We start from the raw sequence: 21,422 nt of genomic DNA, 5'->3' as shown, positions 1-21,422 counted from the left end.
AATATTTTCAAAGACTAAAAAAATGTAAAACCAATTTAAGGAGTTGCCATCTTTTCCTAAATACTGTCTGATCTGCAGGTCTGCTGTTAGTGGAAATTTCACTTACACTATTTTGCAGAGGAGCGAAAGATCTTTCTTCACCCTCCTGTTTCCTGGAGGCTCTTTAATACAGAAGATGCGGGGATCCGTTCTGCTGCCCTTTCAAGCTGCAGGACCGTCATCCTCCGGTGGCCACTCTTTAGTAGCATAAAGACTTGGGCCAGGGCCTTGAAATTACAACTTTTTATTCACTTAAGGCCAAACCAGATTCTTAGGGTGCCCTTCCCTACTCATCTATGTAAGTAAGGGGGGACAGTACAAGGATTAATGTCAAAAACAAATACCTACGAGTGGTGAGGACAATAGGCAATTCCTGACAAAGGAATCTAACTGGGAGAGGGGAACATCTGTGTTCACCTGGCTGAAACTAGGACACCACTCAAGGCTGGGCACTCTGAGAGGGTCCAGGGAGTGAGGCTTCCTCTTGTAGGAGACAGGTTTTCTTGAGAAAGTGAGCGGGGCTGCATGACAGGATCTTCCAGGTAGCGTGAATGTCGGGAGAGGGGTCAGGTGAAGGAGCATCTCTTGAGTACGTGTGAAGGCCTGAGGTTTGGTTTGTTTGCTTGTGTTTTGATTTATTAAATATCTTTTTGTTTATTCTTCACGTGTGTGTCATATGGCAAGCTTCTAGATTTTTCTGTGTTCCTAAGCCACTGAGTGGGTCCTCCAGGCCTCTCTGTGTTTGCCAGAGCTGCCCAAGCCTCCATGATGAAGACCTTTCCTTTGGGTAGTACAAGGGGAACCCCAGTAGGGAGACCACCAAATTCTCCTCTTCTTACACAGCAATTCCCTTTTGAGAGTGTCCTACTCTTTGTCCATACATCAGGGTCCAGGTTGTTGGTTGTTGGGGAGGAAACAGGCTAGCCCAGGGGTATAGAGGGGAGATTGGCTTTACCCCTATTCTCTGTTGATACATAAGATGGTTTCTTCCAACTGTAAGCCATATATGCTCTACAGCTCTAATTTAAGACAAATTTGATCCCTTAAGCCAGTAACTGGTTCTCAAAGTATCATCAGGGACTTTTTGGGGGCAGCTGTAAGGCCAAAAATGTTTTTTTTTCTTTCTTTCTTTTTCTTTTTCTTTCTTTCTTTCTTTCTTTCTTTCTTTCTTTCTTTCTTTCTTTCTTTCTTTCTTTTTCTTTCTTTCTTTCTTTCTTTCTTTCTTTTTCTTTTTCTTTCTTCCTTTTTGTTAATTTTGAGAGTAATTTAACATAAACGTACAACTATATTCTAATGTCATTATTTGAAATATAAAGAAACAGATCCTCACAGAACTAAAATAACTCACAGACCATGACGTGGTTTTTGCCTTTTCCTTTTCTTTAAATTTAGACAAGTTTGTACCATGATGTAGCAAATAAGGTAAATGCCATGAATATGAAAGCAGCAGTTTGCAATATACCCGATCTAGAACCCAGGGGAGGTGCACTAGACAGAAGTGTAGTCATCAGTATAGCATAAAAATATAGTCGATAATATTGTAATAACTGTATGGTGACAGATGGTAACTATACTTATCATTGTGGGTCTTACATAACGCATACAATTGTCAAATCAGTATTTTGTGCACCTGAAACTAATATAACATTGTATGCCAACTATACTTAAATAATAAAAACTAAAACAACAACCACAACAAACCAATTAGGTAACATCATGAAAAATTGGTTTGCAGAATTAAAACTCTCCATTTAAATTTCTTTTCATGATCGGAGGTCTCATATTGTCTCCAGTTTCTTCATTGTATTTTGTGTGAAATCCATCATAGAACGGGGATTTTTGGACCACCAACAGCAGCAGCACACACTGGGGTTGTCTTTCTGGATGTGAAGGTTTACTGTAGATTTGCTGCAATGATCTTTAACATAACATCTTCTGTAAACTAGATAAGCACTTGCAACACTGGTGACTGCTGAAACCCGTTCAGCTGGTGCTCTGGAAGTCAGACTCATTGCCTGCAAGGCATGTAGGATGCTGAGCACAAATGGGCTTGTGTAGACAGTGGAGTCAAGGTGCGAGAGGAGTTCTCAGACATTCTTTGCCTTTTTCACTGTACACTCATGAGTGTACAATGGGGTTTTCTAGAGGCAACATGATATAAGATGTCACAGCAGATTTAATAGAGAAGCAAATATGAAAGTTTAGCTATCTTCTCATAGCCAGGTGTAAAGAAATTGGTAAAAATGTAAAATAATGCCACTCTGCTCATGCACATTATTTTGGTTTTGAAAATAGTTACGTTTCATAAAAATATGTTGTTTACATTAACCTATAGCACGTAATTTATGTTATGTTGCCAAATTAATAAATAATTAACATTTTTCAGTAATAATTTCTAAACTGGTACATATTAATAGATATTGTCCATACAAAAGTTCTTTGGGATTCTCAATAAATTTTAAGTGTAAAGGGATTCTGAGATAAAAAATTTAAGAATTGCTGCCTTCAAACCTACAGAATGGGAGAAGATATTTGCAAATGACATATCGGATAAAGGGCTGGTATCCAAGATCTATAAAGAATTTATCAAACTCAACACCGAGAAAACAAATAATCCAGTAAAGAAATGGGCAGAAGATATGAATAGACATTTCTCCAAAGAAGACATACAGATGGCAACAGACACATGAAAAACATCATGTGTCTCAACATCACTCAGCATCAGGGAAATAGAAATCAAAACCATGATGAGATACCACCTCACACCAGTCAGAATGGCTAAAATTAACAACACAGGAAACATCAGATGTTGGCAAGGATGTGGAGAAAGGGGAACCTTCTTACGCTGTTGGTGGGGATATAAATTGGTGCAGCCACTCTGGAAAACAGTATAGAGGTTCCTCAAAAACTGAAAAATAGAACTACCCTATGACCCAGCAATTGCACTACTAGGTATTTATCCAAAGGATACAACAACAGTTATTCGGAGGGGCACATGCACCCCAATGTTTATAGCAACAGTGTCCACAATAGCCAAACTGTGGAAAGAGCTGAGAGGTCCATCGACAGATGAATGGACAAAGAAGATGTGGTATATATATACAATGGAATATTATGCAGCCACCAAAAGGAATGAAATCTTGCCATTTGCAATGACATGGATAGAACTAGAGGGTATTACGCTAAGCAAAATAAATCAGTCAGAGAAAGACAAATACCATATGATTTCACTCATATGTGTAATTTAAGAAACAAAACAGATGAACAGAGGGAAAGGGAAGGAAAAATAAGATAAAAAGAGAGGGAGAAAGGGAGGCAAACCATAAGAGACTCTTAACTCTAGGAAACAAACTGAGGGTTGCTGGAGGGGAGGTGGGTGAGGGGATGGGGTGATGAGCATTAAGGAGAGCCCCTGATGTAATGAGCACTGTGCTATTATATGCAACTGACGAATCACTAAATTCTACCTCTGAAACTAATAAACACTAAAATAAAGTAAAATAAAATAAAATAAAATAAATAAATAAATAAATAAATAAATGGAATTGCTGCCTTCAACAAGCTGTTCCATTAGGCATATTTCATTTCAGAGATATGGAAAATACAAAGCAGTCCAATGTGTGGATGAATACTGCAAAGTATACCCAGCAATGAGCACTTACCTCCGGCTATTTCCTGTCTCCAGTTGTCTTTTTTACTCTGTCTCCCTGTGACAGCTCCTGTATTTTGAGGTCATTTATATAAGTTCTTGCTTTGTGGGACTCGATTTATGACTGAAAGGTAATGATCAAGGAAAGGCTAAGTGTCTCTTCAAACATGTCAAAGGAGAATTAGAAACTGATCCAAATTTTGTGTCTGGTCATGGATGTTTCAATAGATTTGAAGCTTGTGCTGAAATTCAGAATGTAAATTGGATCCTAGGGCTTATACTATACTTGTAGAATCCAAAAGCATATTAGATTTTAACCAAGTCTGGGTTCTGTAAGCATTCCCAGGAAGACGTGATGGCACATTAGAGAGCATCTTTTTCTGCTTTTGTCCCTATGGCAGTTGTCAACATGGGTTCTCTGCGGCACTGCACCTGTTGCTGAGGACAGGGCCATTGTTCTCATAGGACTTAGCAGGGGCTGCTGAAGAGGTTCTTAACAGAGGAGGGCTTGGTCATCCTTAGAGTCTCTGAGTCAAAACAGACAATTTCAGACTCTTCCATACTCTCTTTCTACCTAGGATCAAAATCTATCATGATTATCCGAAATATCTAGGTTGATTTCTAGGTTTCTGTCGGAATTAGTGAGGATTTAACTTGTTTCAGACTGAGGGATAGACAACGAGGCAAAAAGGAACCCAGAAGCTGGTTAGACCCCAGGAAAGGTTATGGAGGAACAAGAAGAGGTGCAAGAACAATCTCTGCAGGACTCAGTCTGGGCGCTACACCTCATGCAGTCTTCTGTGGAACACGAGGTCAGGACCTAAGGCGGAATGAGGGGCTGAACTTAAAACACCGTGCTTATGAAATCCGGTAACTGGATTTCACATGGGAGACTTAGACCAAAGGTTGTGGTAACATTACCATCTCCACCCTCGTGTCTCATCAAGGCATGTGTCTGTGGGGCACCATTCCTCTGCTGTCCTTCTGGAACATGACCTTAGGAGAAAGGCCACCCTGAGAACAGCATGCTCTTGAGAGAAGCTCATCGTGAGTGCTCCAGAATAGAAGAGACATTAGGATGTACTCGGATAGGAAATTAAAGGTACAGCAGAGATCTCACTGCTGGGGTTCAGGTATCTCTGAGAAGGTCTGGGGACTTGCACGCAGCCCCAGCACCAGGCTATTTGCGAGAGTTTGTCTTCTCTTTACCCTCTGAGAGCCAGGTATAACCATCTGGTGCAGCAACAAAGCCTCAGTTGTTTGCAGGCCTGGTGTGATTCCGAGAACAACGTGGGTGGGATTGGGGCTTGTCCTCAGCTCAACCTGAGATGGGTTGTAGGGAAACAAAGTCACATTGAAGGAAAGATGGGCTTCATCAACCTTGTGCATTTCCTCCTTCTTACTACAGACCAGACACAGCCAGGCAGGTGCCAGACATAGTGGTGCCCTGCGAAGCAGAGGCCGACTCAGGGGAGCAGACTTATTCGTGAACGTAGGAGGCATATTATGAAGACTCCCATATATTTGGGAGGGGGTCAGTTTGCAGGTAGTGAGCCAGTGAAATATGAATTACTACTCTGTTCATGTGACCTTATTCATGAGCTAGGGGGATCGGCCTCCGCATACCTGGCATACAGAACAATTGCAGAGGTAAGGTCTTTCTGGGGAAAAAAATACAGGATTTTTTGGTAACAAGTATTGTAAGATAACTACTCAGGTAGCTGCTCTGCCTCCATCTAGCTAATTATTCCCTTTGCTCTTCTCCATGCAAGAAATTGGCCTCTCCTGTAAAGAAGATATATATACAATGGAATATTAGGCAGCCATCAAAAGGAATGAGATCTTGCCATTTGCAATGACGTGGATGGAACTGGAGGGTGTTATGCTGAGCGAAATAAGTCAATCAAAGAAAGACTTGTATCATATGACCTCACTGATATGAGGAATTCTTAATCTCAGGAAACAAACTGAGGGTTGCTGGAGTGGTGTGGGGTGGGAGGGATGGGGTGGCTGGGTGATGGACACTGGGGAGGGTATGTGCTATGGTGAGCACTGTGAATTGTGCAAGACTGTTGAATCACAGATCTGTACCTCTGAAACAAATAATGCAATATATGTTAAGAAAAAAAAAAAAGAAGAAGATAGCAGGAGGGGAAGAATGAAGGGGGAGAAATCGGAGTGGGAGACGAACCATGAGAGACGATGGACTCTGAAAAACAAACTGAGGGTTCTAGAGGGGAGGGGGTGGGAGGATGGGTTAGCCTGGTGATGGATATTGAGGAGGGCACGTTCTGCATGGAGCACTGGGTGTTATGCACAAACAATGAATCATGGAACACTACATCAAAAACTAATGATGTAATGTATGGTGATTAACACAACAATAAAAATTTTTTTAAAAAAAAGAAATAGGCCTCTCCTGATGCAAGCTGAACTTCATTTGGGACAGCTCTCCCCACCCCTTCATTTATGAAGAAAGAGTTGACTAAGTAGTTGACTCCCTGACTTCCTAAGCAGATAATGACATGGAAAGATCCGCCCCCTACCCTACACATTGCATTCCATTTATATGAACTACTCAGAACAGACTAAGCTACAAAAACAGAAAATAGATTAGTGGTTCTGTGGAACTTAGGGGAGTGGAGATTGGGAAGCGATGGTTAGGAGGTACAAGGTGTCTTTTTGTAGTGATGAAAATACTCTAAAATTGGTTGCGGTGATAGTTGCAAACCTTTGTGATACTGAAAACCATTGAATCGTATACTTTCAACGAGTGAATTCTATATGAATTATATCTCAATAAAGCATTATACACAAAAAACAATGCAGGGACTGATAGCCAATTCCTACCTAGCAGAGTGCTATAATCCTACTCTACAAAAATATAGGTGAAAGAAAGGACTGTTCTAACTTGCACTATGTGAGACTCAAGACACCTGGGCTCCATGTTGGAACACAGATTTATTATTGATTATTGTCCAAAAAGAAGGTTGTGGGAGTGGGCATTGCATGGTATTGTTCAAATGTGCTCTGATATGGTGCCCATGAGACTTAGCAGAGTGACAGAGATAACATAATACCTCCCTAGGCCCTTCCTCAGAATTCTCTCTGTTCCTCTTGCATCCTAGGATTGGTGAAGCCTGGCAGTGCAGTCTGGGTGGGGAGCCCCAAGCCCTGACAAAACATACAAGGGCCCACTCCCATTTCTTCTCGTCAGAGCACTCACCCTACAGGGTACAAACCAGATGCCCCAGAAGCTCCAGGAGTGGTAGCTCGGGGGTTTTCCTGGGGTCCCCATGCCTAACCCAGATTCTAAGAGAGTGGCCTAAAGAGAGTGATCAGGCCACAAGAATGAGGCTGATACACTGATTCAAATTGTTTATGTAAATGGTGGCCCTGTAAAACATCTGCCATGGGCCCTACGTACCCTAAGGTATGCCTTCCCCAACCTCAGAAATAAGGTTAATGGAGAAGAAGGAATGTCATGTGACTGTGTCACAGACAATATATGTGGTCAACTAATCTTCAACAAGGGTGCCAAGAATACACAATTTCTCTTCCAAAAATGGTGTTGGAAAATGATATCCACATGCAAAAGATAGATCCTTATCTTATACCATACACAAAAATCAACTCAAAATCTTTAAAGACTTAAACATAAGACCCCAAACTATAGAATTCCTAAAACAGAGAAAAAAGCTTTATGGCATTGATCTTGGCAATGATTTCACTAATGTGACACCAAAAACACAGGTAACGAAACCAAAAATAAGGAACTAGGGCTGTATCAAACTTAGAAGCTTCTGTACAGCAAAAGAAACAATCACCAGATAAAAAGGCAATCGGTGGAATGGGAGAAAATATTTGCAAACCATATATCTGATAAGGGGTTAATCTCCAAAATGTACAAGGATTTCCTACAACTCAACAGTAAAAAACTAATAACCGGACTTAAAAAATGGACTAAGAACTTGAACAAAATAGTCAAATTCATAGAATCAGAAAATGGAATGGTGGTTGCCAGGAACTGAGGGAAGAGGGAAATGGAGGGTTACTAATGAACAGGCATAAAGTTTTAGTCAAATGAAGTGAATAAGCTCTGGAGATCTGCTATACCACTTTGCACGTATAGTCAACAGTAATATATTTTGCACTTAAAAATTTGGCAAGAGGGTAGATCTTGTTAAGTGTTTTTTTTTCCACAATAAAAGAAAAACAACACCAAACAAACAAAAGGTATGTTCAGTTACATCTCCCCTATAATTTGTGTTGTTGGCATGTTTATATCATCTATGTATGTTATAAACATTGCAATACAGTGTTGATCTTTAAACATACGTCCTTAAAATAAATTAATAGAATTATAAAGAAATCAAACTGTCTCCCCTGCAGTGAGCAGCAGCTGAAATCTCTATTATTTCAATTTTCAGCTGTTAATATTTTGCTGGGCTCACTGGAGTCTCCCCTGGCATGTGTAATTTAGCAAATCAGCCAAGAATTTGGGCAGAGTTTACCATCAGATTTTGGAGTTTATTCCTTCTGTCTCCCTGTCGTCCAGGATTTATTCCCTAACTTTCCATCTGCTTTGCCAGCCCCAAATGTTGTCATTGGACATTTCAAGCTAGGAAGGCTGAGGCTTTCAGCTGCCTTGAGCTGCCTGCGGACTGAAGCTGCGTAACCGCGAATCTCTTGCCTATTGGGGTTCCTGGTTTTCAAAGAATGATTGCACTCCAGTTTCTGCCTGCTTTGGGTCACACACCAGTGCCTATATACATTTAAAAAGATATTTTTAAATTTTTTATTCAGATTTTATAAGTAAAGATTATAGGTTGGCAGAATCATTCCATTATAGCAGAACTCCTTCCTGTTAAATATTCTTCTGTAGCATGATTTTATTGGCTGCGTAAAATGCCGCTGTATGACCTACCACATCTTATTTTACCTGTCCACTATTATTACACATTTAGTTGTTTCCGTGTGTTTAGTAAGTAATAAATAACAAGAAGATATTAATGGCCACCAGATGGCCACCAAAGTGATCATGTAGCAGTACCCCTGCATTGTCCAGCTTTGGGTGAGGCCCCTCACCCTGTGTTATACTTGAAACATCCCCCAGAACACAACTTAGAATGTGTTTAGCACACTGTAGAGCTATGCTATGCTGTGGCCATATCTAGGAGTCCCTGGGACACTGTCAGGGAAATGGGGGATATGAAAGTCTTGGGGATCCCAGTGAAATTATGAGTTGAAGTCATGGAACTAAATAATATCTTCATTGTTAATCCTAAAATTACAAGGCATGCCCTTATTTGGCTGTCTAAGTCTTGTGCTGCTGTGGAAAGTATGGATTACATATGGTATTAAACTCCCTGGGTCCTTTCTTCTTTTATTCATACCCGCTTTGTGCTTAAGTTCTTTGGTCTCTCTGAATCTCTTTCACCTTGTCTGACCCTTCAGCCCATTCCTTCTCCACTGTTCCCAATACTCAGCTCCAGGAATTAGCGTGGATCTATGTAAGCGCAGAGAGTGATAATAGGACATTTTTGAAGACTTGCCTAGGGAAGAAGAGAACAATCTTTATTGCTGATTTACATTTAGGAACTCTCTTGCTGGGTAGTGCTTGGCTTAGAAGACAAAGCATCTTCACACACAAAAAATGACATTAATTATAGTGTTTTTTTACTGAGCTGGATATTTTAAAGATTCTTATTTTGATTGAGAGAACTATGGATATAATGAGACTTTAAACATTGCATTCACTTTCCTTTATATTCCTTTCTAGAATAATATCTTGACTGACAATTTATATATAAGGCTATGCGACTAAGACAATAAAATATTATCTATTGCAAAAGAATGAAGGAAGGGCGGAAGGGAGGGAGGGAGGGATGAGGGAGTGAGGGGAAAGAAAAAGGGAAAAAGACAAAAGAAGGATGGAGGGAAATGATGAACACTGGGTGTTATGTGTAGGTGATGAATCACTGAATTCTACACCTGAAACTGTTATTACACTGTATATTAACTAACTGAAATTTAAATAAAAACTTGTCAAAAGAAGAAAAAAAGAAGGATGGAGGGAAGGAATGAAGGAGGAGGAAAGTACCTTGTGTGGGTGTCTCAAGTGACTAATCGCCTTCTGAGTGAAGTCGGTTGGGGTCTCATAAGCCAAATCTTTTCAAATGAGTATTAATATTATATTCCTACAAGTGACTAAATTTTAGAATGTTAAACCTACTATAGACAGAGTTTTGGATCTTTCAGCTCTCCATCTGTCAGGGAAAGAATTGGCAAGGGTAGGGCTGACTCACATGATGGTAACTTCTTCTAGACTTGTATTATTTCCCTGGCCATATGAATATCATGGGCATTCTATGTGCTTGAGCAGAAAGTCTCTCTATGCTTTTTGTTATTATTTTTAATAAACTCTATATACCCAGAATTCATATCAGCACTGGAGGTTTCAGTTCTTAAAAGGAAATGAGGATTAACTAAGATTGGTTCCATCTCTACTGTGTCCTGTCAAATGTGGGATTCATCCTCCTCCTAGTACCTGGTTAACAAAGATAGAGAGATAGCCCAACATAACCCAACCAGATTAAAAGGTAACCCACCAAAGAAAAATTAGAGATTGGCTATCATGGATCTCATTAATGTAAAGTTTATTGTTTGCCAGTACTAATGCATGAGTATCTATGGTTTTCTTGGGCTCACAGATTCTTCAGATATTTTATTGGTGGATAATGACATGATAACCTATTGATATACTCAAAGTAGACAGTGAAAAGCCCATGGTTAGGCGAAAGTTGTACATTCTGACAAGGGGTTATTTAAATCTAAAAAACACTTTCCCTTAAGTCTAAAAAAATATTTTCCCATCAACATAACAACTCACAGTTACCTTTGTGGAAACATAATTAGGAAGATATGAAGGTTGAGCCTACTAGCATGATTTTGACCTGATTTCTGAGATATTTATCTTTAGAATCTTCAGCCCATACACTTATGGTATATTTTTATTTATTTATTTATTTATTTGTGAGAGAGAGCATGAACAGGGGGAGTGGCAGGCAGAGGGAGAAGCAGGCTCCCCGCTGAGCAAGGAGCCCAATGCGGGACTTGATCCCAGGACCCCAGGATCATGACCCGAGCCAAAGGCAGACACTTAACCAACTGAGCCATTCAGGCATCCCACACTTATGATATTTTTATTATCTTTCAGCATCTTTTAATATGTGACACTGAGATGTATCCAGATGGATCTGGGGGTTCCTGATATATTTGCATCCTACATGTCCTCTTCAGGTTCAGCATCAGTATGTCAGTTAAATGCCTACAATATATAAAATCCAATAACGTTTTTTCCAAAGCAATCTACAGATTTAATGCAATCCCTATCAAAATACCACCAGCATTGGGGGTGGGGCAAGATGGCGGAGGAGCAGGAGACCTGGATTTCGTCTGGTCTCAGGAATTCAGCTGGATAGGGATCAAACCATTCTGAACACCTACGAACTCAACAGGAGATCGAAGAAAAGAAGAGCAACAACTCTCTGAACAGAAAAGCGACCACTTTCTGGAAGGTAGGACGTGCAGAGAAGTGAATCCGAGGCGATATTCGGGAGGATAGACGGCGGGGGAGGGGCCGCCGTGGGCCGCTTCTGGCAAGTGGTAGAGCCGCGGAGCACAAAATCGGAACTTTTAGAAGTCTGCTCCGCTGAGGGACGTCACTCTGGTGGCGAAGTGGGGGGTGGAACCCTCGCGGGACAGTGTGTTCTCAGGACCCTTGGGGTCACAGAAAGACCGGGGGTGCCTGAGTGTGGCAGAGCTCCCAGGTATCGGAGCGGGGAAGCCGGCTGCAGAGACGGAGCCCAGGCGCGGGCTCTCAGCTTGGGGTTGTCATAGACCGTGATCCGCGGCACAGTCGGGCCACTGCTCCTCCAGCAGGGACCCAACAAGCGGCAGATCGGGGGAGACTCACCTTCTTCCCCCGGGAGGAGAGGTGCGGGAGCGCACTGCGGGGATCTCCTGGGTTTGGAGACTCCACCCGGGGTTGGGTGCCAGAGATAGAAACGCACGGTCACAGGCCGGGTGAGCGCGGAGTGTGGCCGGAGACCGGGGAGACGGGAGTGACTGACTGCTTTTCTCTGGGGCGCACTGAGGAGCGGGGCCCCGAGTTCTCGGCTCCTCCGGGGCGGAGACTGGGAGGCCGCCATTTTCACTCTCCGCCTCCAAAGCTGTACGGAAAGCTTGCAGGGAACAAAAGCTCCCGAGAGCAAACTCGAGCAGATGACTTAGCCCGGACCGGCAAGGGCGGGGCAATTCCGCCTCCGGCAAAGACATTTGGGAACCACGGCAACAGGCCCCTCCCCCAGAAGATCAGTGAGAACAGCCAGCCAAGACCAAGTTTACCGATCAATGAGAACTGCAGAACTCCAGCGCTAGGGGAATACTGCACATAGAATCCATGGCTTTTTTACCATGATTCTTTAGTCTTTCAAAGTTATTATTATTTTTTTTAACTGTCTTTTTCTTTTTTAATTTTTCTTTTTCCCTTTTTCAACCAACATCTTATCAATCCCTTTTTAAAAAAATTTTTTATTTTTCATTTTTAGAGTCATATACTATCCCTTCATAGTAGTTACCCTTATTTTTGGCATATATAAGTTGTTCTCTCTTTAAAATTTTGAGATAGTTTCTTCTAACAGATCAAAATATACCCTAAATCTCTAGTGTATGGCTTTGTTCTAGTCTCCTGCCTGATCACATTCTCTCCCTTTTTTTTCTCTTTTTTTTAAATCCTCTTCTTTCTTTTTTCAAACAACTTCTTATCTTATCAATTCCTTTTATAAAATTTTTAGTAATTTTCATCTTTACAGTCATATTCCATCCCTTCATCGTATCAACCCTTATTTTTGTACCTATATAAGTTTTTCTTTCTCTAAAATTTTGGGAGGCATTTTCTTCTAACAGACCAAAATACACCCAAAATCTAGTGTGTGGCACTGATCTATGCACCAGCCTGATCATATGTGATCATATTCTGGTTTTTTTGTTCTGTTTTTGTTTGTTTTTATCTTTTTTTCTTTTTTCTTTCTTTCCCTTTCTTTTCCCCCAGTTTCAGGTCTTATCTGATTTGTTTAGAGTATATTTTCTGGGGACATTGTTACCCTATTAGCATTTTGTTCTCTCATTCATCTGTTCTCCTCTGGACAAAATGACAAGACGGAAAAAATCACCTCAACAAAAAGATAAAGAGGCAGTACCAACTGCCAGGGACCTACTCAATACGGACATTAGTACGGTGTCAGATCTAGAGTTCAGAATCATGATTTTAAAGATACTAGTTGGGCTTGAAAAAAGCATGGAAGATATTAGAGAAACGCTTTCTGGAGAAATAAAAACTAAAATCTAACCAAGTCAAAATCAAAAAGGCTACTAATGAGGGGCAATAAAAAGTGGGGGCACTAACTGCTAGGATAAATGAGGCAGAAGAGAGAATCAGTGAGATAGAAGACCAAATGATGGAAAATAAAGAAGCTGAGAAAAAGAGAGATAAACAACTACTGGATCACGAGGGCAGTATTCAAGAGATAAGTGATACCATAAGACGAACCAACATTAGAATAATTGGGATCCCAGAAGAAGAAGAAAGAGAGAGGGGGGCAGAAGGTATATTGAAGCAAATTATAGCAGAGAACTTCCCTAATTTGGGAAAGAAAACAGGCATCAAAATCCAGGAGGCACAGAGAACCCCTCTTAAAATCAATAAAAATAGGTCAACACACCGACACCTAATAGTAAAACTTACGAGTCTCAGAGACAAAGAGAAAATCCTGAAAGCAGCTCGGGAGAAGAGATATGTAACCTACAATGGTAGAAACATTAGATTGGCAACAGACCTATCCACAGGGACCTGGCAGGCCAGAAAGGACTGACATGATATATTCAGAGCACTAAATGAGAAAAATATGCAGCCAAGAATACTATATCCAGCAAGGCTGTCATTGAAAATAGAAGGAGAGATAAAAATCTTCCAGGACAAACAAAAACTAAAGGAATTTGCAAACACGAAACCAGACTTACAAGAAATATTGAAAGGGGTCCTCTAAGCAAAGAGAGAACCTAAAAGCAACATAGACCAGAAAGGAACACAGACAATATACAGTAACAGTCACCTTATAGGCAATACAATGGCACTAAATTCCTATCTTTCAATAGTTACCCTGAATGTAAATGGGCTAAATGCCCCTATCAAAAGACACAGGCTATCAGATTGGATTAAAAAACAAGACCCATCGATATGCTGTCTGCAAGAGACTCATTTTAGACCAAAAGACATCCCCAGATTGAAAGTGAGGGGCTGGAAAACCATTTACCATGCTAATGGACACCAAAAGAAAGCTGGGGTGGCAATCCTTATATCAGACAAATTAGATTTTAAACCAAAGACTGTAATAAGAGATGAGGAAGGACACTATATCCTACTTAAAGGGTCTATCCAAAAAGAAGATCTAACAATTGTAAATATCTATGCCCCTAACATGGGAGCAGCCAATTATATAAGGCAATTAATAACAAAAACAAAGAAACACATTGACAACAATACAATAATAGTGGGGGACTTTAACACCCCCCTCCCTGAAATGGACAGATCATCTGAGCAAAAGATCAACAAGGAAATAAAGATTTTAAATGACACACTGGACCAAATGGACTTCACAGACATATTCAGAACATTCCATCCCAAAGCAATGGAATACACATTCTTCTCTAGTGCCCATGGAACATTCTCCAGAATCGATCACATCCTAGGTCACAAATCAGGTCTCAGCCGGTACCAAAAGATTAGGTTCATTCCCTGCCTATTTTCAGACCACAATGCTTTGAAACTAGAACTCAATCACAAGAGAAAAGTCGGAAAGAACTCAAATACATGGAGGCTAAAGAGCATCCTACTAAAGAATGAATGGGTCAACCCGGAAATTAAAGAAGAATTAAAAAAAAATTCATGGAATCCAATGAAATTGAAAGCACAACTGTTCAAAATCTTTGGGATGCAGCAAAGGCAGGCCTAAGAGGAAAGTATATAGCAATACAAGCCTTTCTCAAGAAACAAGAAAGGTCTCAAATACACAACCTAACCCTACACCTAAAGGAGCTGGAGAAAGAACAGCAAATAAAGCCTAAACCCAGCAGGAGAAGAGAAGTAATAAAGATCAGAGCAGAAATCAATGAAATAGAAACTAAAAGAACAGTAGAACAGATCAACGAAACTAGGAGCTGGTTCTTTGAAAGAATTAACAAGATTGATAAACCCCTGGCCAGACTTATCAAAAAGAAAAGAGAAATGACCCAAATCAACAAAATCATGAATGAAAGAGGAGAGATCACAACCAACACCAAAGAAATACAAACAATTATAAGAACATATTATGAGCAAGTATATGCCAGCAAATTAGATAACCTGGAAGAAATGGATGCATTCCTAGAGAGGTATCAACTACCAAAACTGTACCAGGAAGAAATAGAAAACCTGAACAGACCTATAACCACTAAGGAAATTGAAGCAGTCATCAAAAATCTCCCAACAAACAAAAGCCCAGGGCCAGACGGCTTCCCGGGGGAATTCTACCAAATATTTCAAGAAGAATTAATACCTGTTCTTCTGAAACTGTTCCAAAAAATAGAAATGGAAGGAAAACTCCCAAACTCGTTTTATGAGGACACCATTACCTTGATCCTAAAACCAGACAAAGACCCCATCAAAAAGGAGAATTACAGACCAATATCCCTGATGAACATGGATGCAAAAATTGTCACCAAAATACTAGCCAATAGGATCCAACAGTACATTAAAAGGATTATTCACCACAACCAAGTGGGATTTATCCCTGGAATGCAAAGTTGGTTCAACATCCGCAAATCAATCAGCGTGATACAATACATTAACAAAAGAAAGAACAAGAATCATATGATCCTCTCAATAGATGCAGAAAAAGCATTTGACAAAGTACAGCATCCTTTCTTGATCAACACTCTTCAGAGTATAGGGATAGAGAGTACATACCTCAATATCATAAAAGCCATCTATGAAAAACCCACAGCGAATATCATTCTCAATGGGGAAAAACTGAGAGCTTTCCCCCTAAGGTCAGGAACACGACAGGGATGTCCACTATCACCACTGCTATTCAACATAGTATTAGAAGTCCTAGCCACAGCAATCAGACAACAAAAAGAAACAAAAAGCATCCAAATTGGCAAAGAAGAAGTCAAACTCTCACTCTTTGCAGATGATATGATACTTTATGTGGAAAATCCAAAGGACTCTACCCCAAAACTGCTAGAACTCATACAGGAATCCAGTCAAGTGGCAGGATATAAAATCAATGCACAGAAATCAGTGGCATTCCTATATAACAAAAACAAGAAAGAAGAAAGAGAAATTAAGGAGTCGATCCCATTTACAATTGCACCCAAAACGATAAGACACCTAGGAATGAATCTAACCAAAGAGGCAAAGAATCTGTACTCAGAAAACTATAAAATACTCATGAAAGAAATTGAGGAAGACAGAAAGAAATGGAAAAACGTTCCATGTTCATGGATTGGAAGAACAAATATTGTGAAGATGTCAATGCTACCTAGAGCAATCTACACATTCAATGCAATCCCCATCAAAGTACCATCCACTTTTTTCAAAGAAATGGAACAAAGAATCCTAAAATTTGTATGGAACCAGAAAAGACCCCGCATAGCCAGAGGAATGTTGAAAAAGAAAAGCAAAGCTGGCGGCATCACAATTCCGGACTTCCAGCTCTATTACAAAGCTGTCATCACCAAGACAGTATGGTTCTGGCACAAAAACAGACACACAGATCAATGGAACAGAATAGAGAGCCCAGAAATGGACCCTCAACTCTATAGTCAACTAATCTTTGACAAAGCAGGAAAGAATGTCTAATGGCAAAAAGACAGTCTCTTCAACAAATAATGTTGGGAAAATTGGACAGCCACATGCAGAAGAATGAAACTGGACCATTTCCTTACACCACACACAAAAATAGACTCCAAATGGTTGAAAGACCTAAATGTGAGACAGGAGTCCATCAACATCCTAAAGGAGAACACAGGCAGCAACCTCTTTGACCTCAGCCGCAGCAACTTCTTCCTAGAAACATCGCCAAAGGCAAGGGAAGCAAGGGCAAAAATGAACTATTGGGACTTCATCAAGGTAAAAAGCTTTTGCACAGCAAAAGAAACAGTCAACAAACCCAAAAGACAACCGACAGAATGGGAGAAGATATTTGCAAATGACATATCAGATAAAGGGCTAGTATCCAAAATCTATAAAGAACTCTTAAACTCAACACCCAAAGAACAAACGACCCAATCAAGAAATGGGCAGAAGACATGAACAGACATTTTTCCAAAGAAGGCCATTTGGATAAATGGCCAACAGACACATAAAAAAGTGCTCAACATCACTCGGCATCAGGGAAATCCAAATCAAAACCTCAATGAGATACCACCTCACACCAGTCAGAATGGCTAAAGTTAACAAGTCAGGAAACGACAGATGTTGGCGGGGATGCGGAGAAAGGGGAACCCTCCTACACTGTTGGTGGGAATGCAAGCTGGTGCAGCCACTCTGGAAAACAGTATGGAGGTTCCTCAAAAAGTTGAAAATAGAGCTACCATACGATCCAGTGATTGCTCTACTGGGTATTTACCCCAAAGATACAAATGTAGGGATCCAAAGGGGTACGTGCACCCCGATGTTTATAGCAGCAATGTCCACAATAGCCAAACTGTGGAAAGAGCCAAGATGTCCATCGACAGATGAATGGATAAAGAAGATGTGGTATATATATACAAGGGAATATTATGCAGCCATCAAAAGGAATGAAATCTTGCCATTTGCAATGACGTGGATGGAACTGGAGGGTGTTATGCTGAGCGAAATAAGTCAATCAGAGAAAGACATGTATCATATGACCTCACTGATATGAGGAATTCTTAATCTCAGAAACAAACTGAGGGTTGCTGGAGTGGCGGGGGTTGGGAGGGATGGGGTGGCTGGGTGACAGACATTGGGGAGGGTACGTGCATCAAAATCCTAGGAGAGAACAGGCAGGAACCTCTTTGACCTTGGCAACTTCTCACTAGACACGTCTCTGGAGGCAAGAGAAACAAAAGCAAAATGAACTATTGGGACTTCATCAAGATAAAAAAAACAATCAAAAAATCTAAAAGGCAACCGACAGAATGGGAGAAGATATTTACAAATGACATATCTGATGAAGTGTTAATATCCAAAATCTTATCAAACTCCAACACTCTCCCCAAAAATATTCCAGTTAAGAAATGGGCAGAAGACATGAATAGACATTTTTCCAAAGAAGACATCCAGATGGCTAACAGACACATGAAAAGATGCTCAACATCACTCATCATCAGGGAAATACAAATCAAAACTCTGATGAGATATCACTTCACACCTGTCAGAATGATTAAAATTAACAACACAGGAAACAACAGATGTTGGTGAGGATGAGGAGAAAGGGGAACCCTCTTGCACTGTTAGTGGGAATGCAAACTGATGCAGCCATTATGGAGAACAGCTTGGAGGTTCCTCAAAAAGCTAAAAATAGAAGTACCCTTAGGAGGCAGTAATTGTACTACTAGGTATTTACCCAAAGGATACAAAAATACAGATTTGAAGGAACACATGCACCCCAATGTTTATGGCAGCATTATCAACAATAGTCAAACTATGGAAAGAGCCCAAATGTCCATCAATTGATGAATGGATAAAGGAGATGTGAGTTATATATACAATGGAATATTATTCAGCTATCAAAAAGAATGAAATCTTGCCATTTGCAACGACATGGATGTAGCTAGAGGGTATTATGCAAAGCGAAATAAGTCAGAGAAGGACAAATACCATATGATTTCACTCATATGTGGAATTTAACAAAACAGATGAACATAGGGGAAGGAAGAAAAAAAAAGAGAAGGAGGCAAACCATAAAACAGACTATTAACTATAGAGAACAAACAGAGACTCGATGGAGGGGACGTGGGCAGGGGATAAACTAGATGGGTGATGCATGTTAAGGAGGGCACTGGTGATGAGCACTGGGTGTTATATGTAAGTGATAAATCACAAATTCTATTACGGAAATGAATATTACACTATATGTTAATAACTAGAATTTAAATAAAAACTGGAAACATTAAAAAAAAAAATCCAATACCTTAAATAGGGCCCAAGTGGAATCATTAAGAGTGTGGACTCTGGAGCCAGACTGCCTGGTCTGAACAGCAACTCTGTTCCTTACTAGCTGTAAAAAGAACCTTGGACAAGGTACTTAAACTCTCTGTGCCTCAGTTTTCTCATCTGCAAAATAATGATAGTAGTAGTAAGGGTTATATGACATAAGTCATTTAAAACCTGGTAGGGTGCTTAGTACACAGTAAATGCTGAATAAATTGTAGTTATTGATAATATATTAGTATGCAGCTTATTTTTTCAAACTCTTTGATCACCTTCAGACATTAAAGCAATCCAGATGTTAATGTAATCCTATTATGTTGCTGTTCAGGCTCTGTTTAAGAAATTGTTGCCACCTCAAAGCCATGAGGCTATTTTCATGTTATCATTTGGGAGCTTTATTCTTAAACCTTTCATATTAATATCTATAACCCACCTGAAATTACTAATGTGTTTACTATCAGTAAGGACTATTTTTAATTTTTTCCCATTTGGATATCCAACTGACCCAGCATTATTGCCTTTACTCATTGTCCTATACTGCCAATTTTGTCAGAAGTCAAGTATGCATGCATGTGTAAGTTTGTTCTTGTTCTCTATTCTTTCCTTTGGTCTATTTGTCTATCCTTTTCCCAATACTGTTTTAATTATTGTTACTTTGTGCTAAGTCTTAGAGTCAGAAAGAAAAGTTCTACCACTTCATTCTTCTTCAAGATTGTCTTGGTATTCTTGGTCATTTGCAATTCCAAACACATTTCAGAATCTGCTTGTCAATTAACAAAAAGAAACTTCTGGGATTTTGATTAGGTATTTTGTTATTCCATAGATCATTTTGGGTAGAAATGACTTTAATAATTCTGAGTCTCAAATCCATCTCATATAAATATGTGCTTATTTAGATCTTTTAAATTTTCTCTTACTACTACTCTATGACTCTCTGTATAGAGATCTTACATATGTTTCTTTTTTTAAAAGATTTTATTTATTTATTTGTCAGAGACAGAGAGAGATCACGAGCAAGGGGGAGGGGAAGAGGGAGAAGCAGACTCCCTGCTGAGCAGGGAGCCCAATGTGGGACTCTATCCCAGGACCCTGGGATCATGACCTGAGCTAAAGGCAGACGCCCAGCTAACTGAGCCACACGGGTGTCCTGTGCTGAGAACTTATAAGAAGACATCACTAAGAGTGTAAAGTTAAGTCATAGGCTAGGAGCAGATATTTGTAGTACATTAAACTGACAGAGGGCTTGTATCTAAAATATATAAAGATCTATTTTTTGAAAAAGACAATACAGTGGATAAGATACGCAAGAGTCCTGAAGTGACACTTCACAAAAAAGGATAATGAAGTGACTAACAAAGATAAACATGCTCAACATCATAAGTCTTTAGAGAAATGCAAATTAAAATCAGACAATGATTTAGCAGAAAGGTAAAATTAAAAAGAATTTCCATATTAAGTGTTGGCAAGAATGTGGAGTAATGGGGAACTCTCATGCGCCATGCATTGGATTTCCTTGGAAAACTGTTTGGCAGTAACTACTAGAGTTGAACTTGCACACACCCTGTGATCCACTGTTCCATTGGTAGGCATAGACACAACACAAATGTATGCATGAACTGAAAGACATATATAGGAATATTCTTATTAGCATTATTTGTAAAGCTCCAAACTGAAAACAACCAAAATAGCCATCAATTTTATCTTAATTTATTTTATTTTTTAGAAGATTTTATTTATTTATTTGATGGAGAGAGCGAGAGAGGGAACACAAGCAGGGGGAGTGGGAGAGGGAGAAGCAGGCTTCCCGCCAAGCAGGGAGCCCGATGCGGGGCTTGATCCCAGGACCCCGGGATCGTGACCTGAGCCGAAGGCAGACGCTTTACTACTGAGCCACCCAGGCGCCCTTAGCTATCAATTTTAGAATAGATAAATAAATTGTAGTACAGCTGAAAAATGGCCCACCAAAGATAGTAAGTTTTAACCCCTGGAACCATAAATATTACCTTCTTCACAGTTATGATTAAGCTGAAGTTCTTGAGATGGGGAGGTTATTCAGGCTGGCTCTAAAGGCAATTAGATATACCTAATAAGAGGAGAACAGAAGAAGATTTAATATACACAGAAAAGGAAGAGAATGTGACCCAGGAAGTAGAGACAGAGGATGTGGTCACAAGTCAAAGAATGCTGGCAACCACCAAATGCTGGGAGAGACAAAGAATGGATTCTCCCTTACAGTCTCAGAAAGAAGTATGGGCCTACGAACGCCGTGATTAGAGTTCAGTGATACTGACTTTGGATTTCTGGCTTCCAGAACTGTAAGAGAATAAATTTCTGGTGTTTGTTACTGTAGAACTGTTTGTTACAGTCCAGAACTGTAAGCCACTGAATCTCTGGTAATTTGTTACAGCAGCAGAGGAAAGGAATACATCATAGAATGGAATAGTATAAAGC

General features: G+C 40.1%; 1 pseudogene; it reads right to left on the bottom strand.

Moving 5' to 3' along the window:
• Positions 1-1,776: 1,776 nt before the first annotated feature.
• LOC144379698 (CDGSH iron-sulfur domain-containing protein 1 pseudogene) lies at positions 1,777-2,051 on the bottom strand (annotated as a pseudogene).
• Between the last annotated feature and the right edge of the window lie 19,371 nt (positions 2,052-21,422).

The sequence above is a fragment of the Halichoerus grypus genome, chromosome 12 (assembly GCF_964656455.1).
Source record: "Halichoerus grypus chromosome 12, mHalGry1.hap1.1, whole genome shotgun sequence".
NCBI lineage: Eukaryota > Metazoa > Chordata > Mammalia > Carnivora > Phocidae > Halichoerus > Halichoerus grypus.
The sequence above is the reverse complement of the archived record's forward strand: the minus strand, read 5'-3'. Positions and strand labels throughout refer to the sequence as shown.